Raw genomic sequence first — 15,800 nt, forward strand, 5'->3', positions numbered from 1 at the left:
AGATTTCCTAATGGCCAAAGCTGAAACAACTTGAACAAAAAATAAAAAATAAAAAACTAGTATTGGAATATAACCCAAAGTATAAATATCCATATTACATCCTAATATAAATAAATGATGGCATATATAAATAAATAAATAGGGGAGAAAGGACAAATCTCCTGTGCGGAAGTCCAGACATTTTATGTAGATACTCCACCGCAAGAAAGTGAAACATAACTCCCCATACTTTAAGTTTGGGTTGCACATAATGATTACCTTCTAATGAGTACAAAATGGAAAAGGGAAAAAGTAATTTTATAGTGAGGAAACCTCACAAACACTACCTCAGCCATGCGAAGAAGGTAACATCAATAGTGGTAAGTCAAGTTGATAGTATATACCTTCGATATGATGTGATGAAATGGCATTTACCTCTATGGTCTTTCCCTAAAAACACATAGCCCCAGTCTAATAGTGAGAACAAAAATCAAGCAAATCCCAATTGAGAGGCATTGTACAAAACACATGACCAGTTAGCCACAAAATTGTCAAGATGAACAAAATCAAGGAACATCTGAGAATCTGTCACAGCCAAGGGGAACCTAAGGGAACAAGACAAGTAAATGTACTGTGGTATCCTGAATAGGTCCTAAATAGAAAGAGGACATTAGGTAAAAACTGAGGAAATACGAGTAAATTATATACTTTAATTCATAATAATGTACCAATATTGGTTCATTAATTTTAGCATATGTACCATAAGAATATAAGATGTTAATAACAGGAGAAGCTTGGTGTGGAGTTTTAGGGGACTCTTTATACTATATTCTCAATTTTTCTGCAAATCAATAACTATTCTAAAATAAAAATTTATTTAAGAAAATAAGAAAAACAAGAGGTAAGGGGTATGTGAGGAGGCTGTGATTTTACATAGGATTGTCATGATGTTGTTGATCAATAAAGTGAGATTTGAGCACTTGGAGGAGGTGAGAGAGTTAGCCATGTGGGAATTTAGATGAGGAGCATTCTAAGCAGAGGGATCGGTAAGGGCAAAGGCTCTGAGGCTGAGCATCCGTATGTGTTAGAAGGACCCATGTGGCTAGTCTAGAGTTAGTAAGGGGAAAATAGCGGGAGAGATATCATGATTGGCCAGATTATACAGATCCATGTAAAGATATAGGTTATGTAGGGCCTTGTAGGCCATTGTAAAGACATTGCTTTTTACAGGGATGGAAATTAGATGTCATTGGAGGGATTTCAGCAGAGGATGGCGTGAACAAATACACTCTAGTTTTATAAAAGCATGTAGAGAGATACTTTGTATCAGTTCACGCCATCCTCTGCTCAAATCTACATCTTGATGGAAGTATTGTGGACAGGATGGGAGCATAGAAACCAGTTAGGTGATCATTGCTCTTATCCAGTTAAAAAATAATTGCCCATGAGACCAGAGGTATAACATTGGGGGATATTGAGAAATGGTCCGATTCTGGACATATTTTGAAGATAGAACCAAAACATTTACTGATGAATTGGATGTGGAGTTTGAGAAAAAAGAGCAATCAAAGATATATAGTAGGTTTTTGTCTAAATAATTCAGAGTCCACTATGGAAAACAGTATGGAGATTCCTCAAAAAATTAAGAACAGTATGACCCAGCTATTTCACCTCTGGCTGTTTAGTTTAAGAACATGAAAACACTAATTCAAAGAGATATATTTACCCCTATGTTAATTGCAGCATTATTTACAATAGCCAAGATAAGGAAATAACCTAAATGTCCACTGATGCATGAATGGAAAAAGAAGATGTGGTACACACACACACACACACACACACACACACGTGAGATATTATACTATGTCCGGTGTAGAAAGACAAATATCATGATTTCACTCACATGTGGAATCTAAAAAGAAATGAAATACAATGAAAACAAACTCATAGGTACTCATAGATACTGAAAACAGATCAGTGGTTACTAGAGAGGAAGAGGGTTGGGAGGTGGGTAAAATGGGTGAAGGGGGTCAACTGTATGGGGATGTACGGTTACTATAGTTGACTTGTGGTGGTGAGCGCTCTTGAGTGTATACAGCTATTCAACTATAATCCTCTATACCCAAAATTTATTTAAAAAAAAAAAGAAAATGGAAAAAAGATAGTGATGATCAATAAGTGAAATGCATGTCATTGTTATTATGGGGGTTGCCTTGATTGGTAATAATAAGCTTAAGGGTAAGATCATGTCAGTATGTGACTAAGGCCAAGATAATTCGAAGCTAAATTAAGGAAATGAGGAGCCTGGGAGTTATCTGGATCAAGATAACCAAGTCACCAAGAATTAAGACTAAAGTAGTGTGGATAGAGTGACAGTGAGCTAAGAACAGACATCTTTGGAACACACAGGTTGAATAATTGGGATCTGAAAATGACTGTAAAAAATGAAGAGTAGTAAGTGACATGCCCAATGGATGTGAGATTCAAAGCTGGGTGTTTTTAAAAGACAGATCGTAGAATTTTATAAAAACAGCAAAGAGGGTCAAAGGATCACTAGCACACCTCCCAGCCCAACAATCACATCAATGCCTTCTACCTCCCTAGAGCACTGTGGGGGAAACAGTGTCCTCAGGAAGAAGCCAGGTACTTTTTTAGCACAAGAAAATAATAGAAACTTTCAAAGAAGAGGTTGAGAAAGCAGAATATTTTGCTGCTGACAGCCTTTGAATTCCATAGGGCATAGTTGAAGAATTTCTGAAATTGAAGAGAGGTATGATAAGGATATAAAATAGGAGATGCTCAGAGCTTTATGTTGATTAGGTTATCTGGGTGTCTGTGGTTTCTAAGGGTGAATGCATAATAGGAAAAAAGGGCGTAATGAGATTTTTTTTCCGAGTAGGTTCAATGCTGAGAATGGCACTCAGACTGACAGTTGAGAGGTAGGAATTGTGGATGTCTAGGCTCCCTCTTCATTCCTGTTAATGGAAACAAGTTGCTCTGAGGAAAGCTGTATGTGGATATCCTGCTTGATCCCAAATGATGCAAGTAAAAGCTTTAAGGGAGTTGAAATCTTGTTTCTAGAGTGTGAAGCCTAAATTTGACCTAGACCAGCCCAAGGCCAGATTCTTGGTCCTCTTACCTTAAATATCTCCATTTCACACTCTGGACTCTCATCTTGTACCATTTATGCTGATGACTCTCAAGGTTATATGCTCAGCCTTGACCTGTTCCTGGCACTTCAGATTGTTTATCAAGCTATACACTGGACATCTTTGCTTGAAAGTCCTAGGGGTATTTCCAACTTTAATTGTGCAGAACAGAGCTTCGGTTGCTCTCTTCAAATGCTTCTCTTTCATTTTCCACATTTCAGTCATGTTTCAAGACAAAAAATTGGGATCATCCTTGTTTCCTCCTTCATTTCAGCCTGAGGTATCAGCCCGCCCTCTATCAACCTGAGTTCAATCTCCTTGTGTTCATCGAAACTGTAATCTAAACAATCATTATTTCCCACCTAGACTGATTTAGCATCCTTGTAACTAATCTTCTGATCTTGCCCCTACAGGATCCATTTTATATCAAGAAGCCAGGCTGATGTTTTAAAAATAAAATTAGGTGGTTTCTTGCTCTGTTCCCCGTTCTCACCCCCACTCCCACCATCAGCACACACTCTTCAAAGGCTTCAGATCACTTTGAGAATACACTGAGTTCCTTACCCCAGTCTGCGCGTGCCTGTGTGATCCAGCTCCTGCCTCTTTCTCCAGTGTCACATCCTGCCCCTTTCTCTCCTGCTCATTATGTTTCGGCCACATTGATCTTTTCTCTGTTCTTTGTAAGTTAAGCTTGTTACTTTCCTAAGGTCATCCACAAGCTGTTTCTGTGCATGAAATGCTCTTCCCCTTGTTCTCACCATGAATAGCTCTTTCTTACCTATTTTTTTTCCCACTAATCACTTCTTCAGGAAAGCTTATTTTTCCTTGGATGTTCAATTTCACTAGAGAACTTGCCATATCCATCATTTCAGCCTGTTTTAACTCTCTGAAACATAGCTAATATTACCTGACATTGTCTTGCCCATAGAAGTTTTCAGTTATGTTCACTACTCTTAGTCCCAACATATGAAAAGCAACCTACTTAGTGGTCATTGTATATTCCCTGAACTAACGAGCAAATGAATGAATGACATATGAATGGCCGTTGACCCTGACTACCTCTCTCTTCGCATTCTAACCACCCCCGACTCCAGCCCCAGTGGGCTTCCTTTAAGTGCATTTTTTTTAAATTAATTAATTAATTTATTTTTGGCTGTGTTGGATCTTCGTTTCTGTGCGAGGGCTTTCTCTAGTTGCGGCAAGCGGGGGCCCCTCTTCATCGCGGTGCGCGGGCCTCTCACTATTGCGGCCTCTCTTGTTGCAGAGCACAGGCTCCAGACGCGCAGGCTCAGTAGTTGTGGCTCACGAGCCTAGTTGCTCCGCGGCATGTGGGATCTTCCCAGACCAGGGCTCGAACCCGTGTCCCCTGCATTGGCAGGCGGATTCTCAACCACTGCGCCGCCAGGGAAGCCCCCCTTTAAGTGCATTTTAAGGTGCATTTTAGCTCTCTTCTGTATCGGGGCCTTTCACATGTTGTTCTCTCTTGTAACACTTTTCCCCTATATTCCTCCTCACCTAGTGAGCCTATATTTATACTTCAGATTCCAGCTCAAATAGCTCTTCTTCAGGGAAATCTTGTCTGTATAACAAGGGAGATGTTTCACTATAAAGTTTCATAACATCAGGCACCATTATTTTGAAGGACTTAGCCATAGTTTCTTTTTTCAGTTTTTTAATTCTCGTATTTCTCCTCAACAAAACTGTAAGCTCCTCGGAGTCAGGACTGTATCTGCTTTTGCACTTGCTTCTCTCCTCATCTACTAGGCAGGTATGTGGTCTTGCTCAAAAATATGAATTCTATCTCTTTATCTCATTTAATTGCCAAAATAAAAATGAAAAATTTGAATCCCGTAAAAGCAATCAGTAAGTACTTTCTCAGCCAGAGCCTACCTATTTCCCTCCACAACCTGTGACTGAGCTAAGTCAACAATTAGGGCATTTCGAGCTCTAATGGACCATGGATAACAACCGCTTGGTTTACCTAGCAGCTCCCAAAAAGACAAGTGGAGGGCAAACAGTAATGAAATGGCATAGCTGCACCAACAGTCCAGGAATCCTTGTCCACAGCTGGGTGCCTCCTCTAATAGCTGGCAGGAAGGTGCTGGAGGTAATAAGGTGGAGCTGCCTTGCATGTTGAGGGCCCTGTGTTCATTCTGCTGGCAGGCCAGGAATTTCTAAGGCATGTGAATTTTACTCCTCTCACTGTGTCTTTAGTTGCCAAAAGGTAGGTCCAGTATTTCTATTTCTATCCCTTATTCTATCCTTTGTGTCTTGATCAAGTTGTATTTTTAAAGAAAACTCAGAGTAGAGTGGAAATGGGAGCTCTACCTCTTTTCCAGAACATGCCATCTAGCTGCTTCTAGTTGTACTGCATTCTGATAGATTTTGTTACGTTTAATGAAATGTGATCATTAATAACTAATCAGTCTTTTTAAAATATCAATAGAAATAAATAAAGTTTGACCTCATATTTTCTGCCACTTTGATTTTCTTTAAGTCATTGTAAGCCAGGAAAATACAAACTGGGGCAACCTACTATTTCCACTGAAGAGCTCTGGAGACCTGTTTAGCAATTCTGAGTTACTGGAGCTCTATTTGGCATCAGGAAATGGGTTTGGAACGGATCAATAACTATTTTATTTTGAAAAGAAAAATTTTGGCTTTGTCTCACCTCAAAACAAAATAATATCTATATATAAAATGAGAACTCCACCAGATGCCAACCTTTTGGTGCACCCAGCACATGCCAACCACTATTCTAGGCACTTGCCATGTGTTGCTTCAGTTAATCTTCACAACCACTTTATATATTTGTATTTTTCTTATAACAAATTTGAAGCTCAGAGAAAAATAAATCTCTTGCCAAAGTAAGTGCCAAAAGTGAAATTTGAACTCCATCTCAGTTTTCCTACATGAACAGAATGTCAAAAGAAAAACAAGTTAAAAACACTAAGATTAAACAATAACCTTTGCTAACATAATTGACATCCACTGAACAACGAGAACAAACAAACATTATGATAAGCAAATGGGAGAGTTAGGGGATTTATTTATTTATTTATTTATTTATTTATTTATTTATTTATTTTTTAAACATCTTTATTGAAGTATAATTGCCTTACAATGGTGTGTTAGCTTCTGCTTTATAACAATGTGAATCAGTTATACATATACAATATGTTCCCATTTCTCTTCCCTCTTGCATCTCCCTCCCTCCCACCCTCCCCATCCCACCCCTCTAGGTGGTCACAAAGCACCAAGCTGATCTCCCTGTGCTATGTGGCTGCTTCCCACTAGCTATCTATTTTACATTTGGTAGTGTATATATGTCCATGACACTCTCTTACCCTGTCACATCTCACCACCCCCCTCCCCATATCCTCAAGTCCATTCTCTGGTAGGTCTGTGTCTTTATTCCCGTCTTGCCATTAGGTTCTTCATGGCCTTTTTTTTTTTTTTTTTTTTCCTTAGATTCCGTATATATGTGTTAGCATACTGTATTTGTTTTTCTCTTTCTGACTTACTTCACTCTGTATGACAGACTCTAACTCCATCCACCTCATTACAAATACCTCCATTTCATTTCTTTTTATGGCTGAGTAATATTTCATTGTATATATGTGCCACATCTTTTTTATCCATTCATCTGTCGATGGACATTTAGGTTGCTTCCATGTCCTGGCTACTGTAAATAGAGCTGCAATGAACATTTTGGTACATGACTCTTTTTGACCTATGGTTTTCTCAGGGTATATGCCCAGTAGTGGGACTGCTGGGTCGTATGGTAGTTCTATTTGTAGTTTTTTAAGGAACCTCCATACTGTTCTCCATAGTGGCTGTATCAATTTACATTCCCACCAACAGTGCAAGAGTGTTCCCTTTCCTCCACACCCTCTCCAGCATTTATTGTTTCTAGATTTTTTAATGATGGCCATTCTGACCGGTGTGAGATGATATCTCATTGTAGTTTTGATTTGCATTTCTCTAATGATTAATGATGTTGAACATTCTTTCATGTGTCTGTAGGCCATCTGTATATCTTCTTTGGATAAATGTCTATTTAGGTCTTCTGCCCATTTTTGGATTGGGTTGTTCGTTTTTTTGTTATTGAGCTGCATGAGCTGCTTGTAAATCTTGGAGATTAATCCTTTGTCAGTTGCTTCATTTGCAAATATTTTCTCCCATTCTGATGGTTGTCTTTTGGTCTTGTTTATGGTTTCCTTTGCTGTGCAAAAGCTTTTAAGTTTCATTAGGTCCCATTTGTTTATTTGTGTTCTTATTTCCATTTCTCTGGGAGCTGGGTCAAAAAGAATCTTGCTGTGATGTATGTCATAGAGTGTTCTGCCTATGTTTTCCTCTAAGAGTTTGATAGTGTCTGCCCTTACACTTAGGTCTTTAATCCATTTTGAGTTTATTTTTGTGCATGGTGTCAGGGAGTGTTCTAATTTCATACTTTTACATGTAGCTGTCCAAGTTTCCCAGCACCACTTATTGAAGAGGCTGTCTTTTCTCCACTCTATATGCTTGCCTCCTTTACCAAAGATAAGGTGACCATACGTGTGTGGGTTTATCTCTGGGCTTTCTATCCTGTTCCATTGATCTATATTTCTGTTTTTGTGCCAGTACCAAACTGTCTTGATTACTGAAGCTTTGTAATATAGTCTGAAGTCAGGGAGCCTGATTCCCCCAGCTCCATTTTTCCTTCTCAAGATTGCTTTGGCTATTCGGGGTCTTTTGTGTTTCCATACAAATTGTGAAATTTTTTGTTCTAGTTCTGTGAAAAATGCCAGTGGTAGTTTGATAGGGATTGCATTGAATCTGTAGATTGCTTTGGGTAGTAGAGTCATTTTCACAATGTTGATTCTTCCAATCCAGGAACATGGTATATCTCTCCATCTATTTGTATCATCTTTAATTTCTGTCATCAGTGTCTTATAATTTTCTGCATACAGGTCTTTTGTCTCCTTAGGTAGGTTTATTCCTAGATATTTTATTCTTTTTGTTGCAATGGTAAACGGGAGTGTTTTCTTAATTTCACTTTCAGATTTTTTGTCATTAGTGTATAGAAATGCAAGAGATTTCTGTGCATTAATTTTGTATCCTGCTACTTTACCAAATTCATTGATTAGCTCTAGGAGTTTTCTGGTAGCATCTTTAGGATTCTCTATGTATAGTATCATGTCATCTGCAAATAGTGACAGCTTTACTTCTTCTTTTCCGATTTGGATTCCTTTTATTTCTTTGTCTTCTCTGATTGCTGTGGCTAACACTTCCAAAACTATGTTGAATAATAGTGGTGAGAGTGGGCAACCTTGTCTTGTTCCTGATCTTAGTGGAAATGGTTTCAGTTTTTCACCATTGAGGACAATGTTGGCTGTGGGTTTGTCATATATGGCCTTTATTATGTTGAGGAAAGTTCCCTCTATGCCTACTTTCTGCAGGGCTTTTATCATAAATCGGTGTTGAATTTTGTCGAAAGCTTTCTCTGCATCTATTGAGATGATCATATGGTTTTTCTCCTTCAATTTGTTAATATGGTGTATCACATTGATTGATTTGCGTATGTTGAAGAATCCTTGCATTCCTGGGATAAACCCCACTTGATCATGGTGTATGATCCTTTTAATGTGCTGTTGGATTCTGTTTGCGAGTATTTTGTTGAGGATTTTTGCATCTATGTTCATCAGTGATATTGGCCTGTAGTTTTCTTTCTTTGTGACATCTTTGTCTGGTTTTGGTATCAGGGTGATGGTGGCCTCGTAGAATGAGTTTGGGAGTGTTCCTCCCTCTGCAATATTTTGGAAGAGTTTGAGAAGGATAGGTGTTAGCTCTTCTCTAAATGTTTGATAGAATTCGCCTGTGAAGCCATCTGGTCCTGGGCTTTTGTTTGTTGGAAGGTTTTTAATCATAGTTTCAATTTCAATGCTTGTGATTGGTCTGTTCATATTTTCTATTTCTTCCTGGTTCAGTCTCGGCAGTTTGTGCATTTCTAAGAATCTGTCCATTTCTTCCAGGTTGTCCATTTTATTGGCATAGAGTTGCTTGTAGTAATCTCTCATGATCGTTTGTATTTCTGCAGTGTCAGTGGTTACTTCTCCTTTTTCATTTCTAATTCTATTGATTTGAGTCTTCTCCCTTTTTCTCTTGATGAGTTTGGCTAATGGTTTATCAATTTTGTTTATCTTCTCAAAGAACCAGCTTTTAGTTTCATTGATTTTTGCTATTGTTTCCTTCATTTCTTTTTCATTTATTTCTGACCTAATCTTTATGATTTCTTTCCTTCTGCTGGCTTTGGGGGTTTTTTGTTCTTCTTTCTCTAATTGCTTTAGGTGCAAGGTTAGGTTGTTTATTCGAGATGTTTCCTGTTTCTTGAGGTAGGCTTGTATTGCTATAAACTTCCCTCTTAGCACTGCTTTTGCTGCGTCCCATAAGTTTTGGGTCGTCGTATCTCCATTGTCATTTGTTTCTAGGTATTTTTTGATTTCCCCTTTGATTTCTTCAGTGATCACTTCGTTATTAAGTAGTGTATTGTGTAGCCTCCATGTGTTTGTATTTTTTACAGATCTTTTCCTGTAATTGATATCTAGTCTCATAGAGTTGTGGTCGGAAAAGATACTTGATACGATTTCAATTTTCTTAAATTTACCAAGGCTTGATTTGTGACCCAAGATATGATCTATCCTGGAGAATGTTCCATGAGCACTTGAGAAAAATGTGTATTCTGTTGTTTTTGGGTGGAATGTCCTATAAATATCAATTAAGTCCATCTTGTTTAATGTATCATTTAAAGCTTGTGTTTCCTTATTTATTTTCATTTTGGATGATCTGTCCATTGGTGAAAGTGGGGTGTTAAAGTCCCCTACTATGATTGTGTTGCTGTCGATTTCCCCTTTTATGGCTGTTAGTATTTGCCTTATGTATTGAGGTGCTCCTATGTTGGGTGCATAAATATTTACAATTGTTATACCTTCCTCTTGGATCGATCCCTTGATCATTATATAGTGTCCTTCTTTGTCTCTTGTAATAGTCTTTATTTTAAAGTCTATTTTGTCTGATATGAGAATTGCTACTCCAGCTTTCTTTTGATGTCCATTTGCATGGAATATCTTTTTCCATCCCCTCACTTTCAGTCTGTATGTGTCTCTAGGTCTGAAGTGGGTCTCTTGTAGACAGCATATATATGGGTCTTGTTTTTGTATCCATTCAGCCAGCCTGTGTCTTTTGGTGGGAGCATTTAATCCATTTACATTCAAGGTAATTATTGATATGTATGTTCCTATTCCCATTTTCTTAAATGTTTTGGCTTTGTTATTGTAGGTGTTTTCCTACTCTTGTGTTTCTTGCCTAGAGAAGTTCCTTTAGCATTTGTTGTAAAGCTGGTTTGGTGGTGCTGAACTCTCTCAGCTTTTGCTTGTCTGTAAAGGTTTTAATTTCTCCATCACATCTGAATGAGATCCTTGCTGGGTAGAGTAATCTTGGTTGTAGGTTTTTCTCCTTCATCACTTTAAGTATATCCTGCCACTCCCTTCTGGCTTGCAGAGTTTCTGCTGAAAGATCAGCTGTTAACCTTATGGGGATTCCCTTGTGTGTTATTTGTTTTTTTTCCCTTGCTGCTTTTAATATGTTTTCCTTATATTTAATTTTTGACAGTTTGATTAATATGTGTCTTGGCGTGTTTCTCCTTGGGTTTATCCTGTATGGGACTCTCTGTGCTTCCAGGACTTGGTTAACTATTTCCTTTCCCATATTAGGGAAGTTTTCTACTATAATCTCTTCAAATATTTTCTCAGTCCCTTTCTTTTTCTCTTCTTCTTCTGGGACCCCTATAATTCGAATGTTGGTGCGTTTAATGTTGTCCCAGAGGTCTCTGAGACTGTCCTCAGTTCTTTTCATTCTTTTTTCTTTATCCTGCTCTGTAGTAGTTATTTCCACCATTTTATCTTCCAGGTCACTTATTCTTTCTTCTGCCTCAGTTATTCTGCTATTGATCCCATCTAGAGTATTTTTAATTTCATTTATTGTGTTTTTCATCATTGCTTGGTTCCTCTTTAGTTCTTCTACGTCCTTGTTAAATGTTTCTTGCATTTTGTCTATTCTATTTCCCAGATTTTGGATCATCCTTACTATCATTATTCTGAATTCTTTTTCAGGTAGACTACCTATTTCCTCTTCATTTGTTAAGTCTGGTGTGTTTTGACCCTGTTCCTTCATCTGCTGTGTGTTTTTCTGTCGTCTCATTTTGCTTATCTTACTGTGTTTGGGGTCTCCTTTTCACAGGCTGCAGGTTCGTAGTTCCCATTGTTTTTGGTATCTGTCCCCAGTGGCTAAGGTTGGTTCAGTGGGTTGTGAAGGCTTCCTGGTGGAGGGAACTAGTGCCTGAGTTCTGGTGGATGAGGCTGGATCTTGTCTTTCTGGTGGGCACGTCCACGTCTGGTGGTGTATTTTGGGGTGTCTGTGGCCTTATTATGGTTTTAGGCAGCCTCTCTGCTAATGGATGGGGCTGTGTTCCTGTCTTGCTAGTTGTTTGGCATAGGGTGTTCAGCACTGTAGCTTGCTGGTCATTGAGTGATGCTGGGTCTTGATGTTGAGATGGAGATCTCTGAGAGATTTTCGCCGTTTGGTATTATGTGGAGCTGGGAGGTCTCTTGTGGACCAGTGTCCTGAAGTTGGCTCCCCCGCCTCAGAGGTACGGCCCTGATGCCTGGCTGGAGCACCAAGAGCCTTTCGTCCACACGGCTCAGAGTAAAAGGGAGAAAAAATAGAAAGAACGAAAGAAAGAGGCTATAATATAGTGAAGTAAAATAAAGCTATTATAAAGCAAAGCTATACAGACAAAATCTCACCCAGAAGCATATACATATACGCTCACAAAAAACGGAAAAGGGGAAAAAATAATATATTCTGCTCCCAAAGTCCACTTCCTGAATTTGGGATGATTCGTTGTCTATTCAGGTATTCAACAGATGCAGGCACATCAAGTTGTTTGTGGAGTTTTAATCCACTGCTTCTGATGCAACTGGGAGAGATTTCCCCTTCTCTTCTCTGTTCGCACAGCTCCCGGGGTTCAGCTTTGGATTTGGACCTGCCTCTGCATGTAGGTCGCCTGAGGTTGTCTGTTCCCTGCCCAGACAGGACGGGGTTAAAGGAGCAGCTGCTTCGGGGGCTCTGGCTCACCCAGGCCGCGGGGAGGGAGGAGTATAGAGGAGGCGGGGCGAGCCTGCGGCGTCAGAGGCCGGCATGACGTTGCAGCAGCCTGAGGCGCACCATGCGTTCTCCCGGGGAAGTTGTCCCTGGATCACGGGACCCTGGCAGTGGCGGGCTGCACAGGCTCCCGGGAGGGGCGGTGTGGAGAGTGACCTGTGCTCGCACACAGGATTTTTGAAGGCAGCAGCAGCAGCCCCAGCGTCTCACGCCCGTCTCTGGGGTCCGCGCTGATAACCGCGGCTCGCGCCTGTCTCTGGATTCTGCGCTGTTAGCCGCGGCGCGCGCCCGCCTCTGGGGTCCGCGCTGATAGCCACGGCTCGCGCTGGTCTCTGGAGTTCGTTTAGGCGGCGCTCTGAATCCCCTCTCCTTGCGTGCCGCGAAACAAAGAAGCAAGAAAAAGTCTCTTGCCTCTTCTTCGGCAGCTGCAGACTTTTTCCCGGTCTCCCTCCCAGCCAGCTGTGGTGCGCTAACCCCTTCAGGCTGTGTTCACGCCGCCAACCCCAGTCCTCTCCCTGGGATCCGACCGAAGCCCGAACCTCAGCTCCCAGCCCCGCCCACCCCGGCGGGTGAGCAGACAAGCCTCTCGGGCTGGTGAGTGCTGCTCGGCGCCGAGCCTCTGTGCGGGAGTCTCTCTGCTTTTTCCTCTGCGCCCCTGTTGCTGTGGGGTCCGCGCTGATAGCCGCGGCTCGCACCCGTCTCTGAAGTTCGTTTAGGCGGCGCTCTGAATCCCCTCTCCTCGTGCACCAGGAAACAAAGAGGGAAGAAAAAGTCTCTTGCCCCTTCGGCAGCTGCAGACTTTTTCCCGGACTCCCTCCCGGCTAGCTGTGGTGCACTAACCCCTTCAGGCTGTGTTCACGCCGCCAACCCCAGTCCTCTCCCTGCGATCCGACAGAAGCCCGAGCCTCAGCTCCCAGCCCCGCCCGCCCCGGCGGGTGAGCAGACGAGCCTCTTGGGCTGGTGAGTGCTGCTCGGCAACGAGCCTCCGTGCGGGAATCTCTCCGCTTTGCCCTCCGCACCCCTGTTGCTGTGCTCTCCTCCGTGGCTCCGAAGCTTCCCCCCTCTGCCACCCGCAGTCTCTGCCCATGAAGGTCCTTCCTAGTGCGTGGAAATCTTTCCTCCTTCACAGCTCCCTCCCACTGGTGCAGGTGCCGTCCCTATTCTTTTGTCTCTGTTATTTCTTTTTTCTTTTGCCCTACTCAAGTATGGGGGGAGTTTCTTGCCTTTTGGGAGGTCGGACGTTTTCTGCCAGCATTCAGTGGGTGTTCTGTAGGAGCAGTTCCACGTGTAGATGTATTTCTACTGTATCTGTGGGAAGGAAGGTGATCTCCGCGTCTTACTCTTCCGCCATCTTCTCCCCAACCCCAGGGGATTTATTTTCAAGACACTCTTGGTATGCATGAGCTAGATAATTCCAATTTAGCAGTTACAGGGGTCAGAGAAGACTTACTGCTTTCTTTACTTCGCAATTCAAGAATATTGTGAGATAAAATATCAGATGTTCTAACTGTGAAGTTTCTAAGCATCCTGCTGTTGTCAGTGGAGAACACCTTCACAGTTGACTGCTGCAGCTTCATCCATCTGTACCTAGATAATATTTGATGTGGGACTTATGGTCAGGTATTGGGCTACAATTTGCTTGTATTTACTGATATAATTCCTGCCAAAGGCAAACTTACAGGGTAAATGACAGTAAACAATAGTAATAGAGATTATCATTCAGCATGCATTTTGTTTGGTGTTTATGATGATTCAGATGAAACCTACAGAGACAGTTCTCTGCTTCTGTGTTCTATATTCTCCTCATAACTAGCTTTACATGCAAACAAAGTATGGTCTCAAACCTGGATGAATTCTAGGACCAACACTGACCTAAGATAGCTTTATGTAGCATTATGTCATCTCTAAAATTTCTAATATTACAATATTAGATATTACAGCTCTACAGTGCATTCAGTAAGCAGTTGAATTATTTTTGGAATTATTGTGCAAAAATATAACATGGTTTTGGTGGAATGATTGAGCTTTAAGTGAAGCATAAAAAAAGTGAAGGCTTTAATTTGCATATGTTTGAGTCTCAGAAGTACTTAAGAGTGTAGCATAATTTTGTTCATGCCCTTTGGTTATTATTTGCTTCAACTTTAAATAAAAGACTTTAAATCCAAATATCCAAATATATTATACAGTTTTAGGAATTAAAGTAAGTACTTACTGGCCCAGGAATTGACAAACAGATTGGTGAAACAGAATAGAAATTCTGAAACAAACAAAAAACAGACAGGAATCTAATGTGTCATAAAGTTTTTTATATATATGAAGAGCTCTTATAAATCAATAAGAAAAAGATGAACAAACACTAGCATAGAAAAATGCCAATGGACATGAGTAGGAATTTACAAAAGAATACATATGTAGGACCAATAAGTATGGAAAAGAGTCAACCTTAGTAAAAATTGAATATATGCAAATTAAACCTATCAAATACTATTTTTACTTGTACAACTCAGTACAGATTTAAAAACCTATAATACTTATTGATAAAGCTATATGTAAATGGATACTTTCACGCCCTATCAGTGAGAATATAACTTAGTGCGAATTTGAAGTTTAATTTGGAATAACAATCAAAGTCCTTAAAACAAGAATAATATCTGGCACAACATTTTAGTTGACCCATGTTCAACTCTGAAATCTGGACAGACCCTAAGATAGGGAGCAAGATAAGGATGTTTACTCACACCCCTTTTAGTCAACATAGTACTGGAAGCTTTAGACATTGTCATAGGCAAGAGACAATAAATAAAAGGCATGTAGTTCGTAAAGGAAGAAATAAAACGGCCCCTATTGTAGATGGTATGACTGCCTGTGTAAGAAATCCCAGGGTATCTACAAAATACTTGTAGAACTAATAAATTAGTTCAGAATAAAGATCAATAAAAATTATTCACAATCTATATACTGACAACGAACATGAAGAAAATGAAATTAAAAACACAGTACCATTTACAGTTTCTCCAAGGAAATGAAATTCTTAGGTATTCATGTATCAAAACATGTATAGAATCTGTATGCTGAAAACTAAAAATTGTTTATAAAAGAAATGACAAACCTAAATAAATGGAGAGATATGTGTTCATGGATTGGAAGAATCAACGTAAGAAAGATGTAAATTCTCACCAAACTCATCTACAGGTTTAATGCATTTCCTATCAAAATCTTATTAGCAAGTTTTTAAAAATAAGTATACACACCCGTATTCTAAAATGTGTATAAAATGGCACAGGCCATAGAAGAGCTAAAAAATAACAATAAAATGGAAGAAATTAGTCAACCCAATATTTCAGATTATTCTGTAGCTACAGTAATCCACATACTGTGGTGTGGTATTGATGAAGGTATAGATATATAGGTGAATGGAACAAAATAAAGAGCCTAGAAATGGACCCACACAAATATCCTCAATCCATGTTT

This window comes from Balaenoptera borealis (assembly GCF_965194805.1).
Source record: "Balaenoptera borealis genome assembly, chromosome: 9".
Taxonomy (NCBI): Eukaryota; Metazoa; Chordata; class Mammalia; order Artiodactyla; family Balaenopteridae; genus Balaenoptera; species Balaenoptera borealis.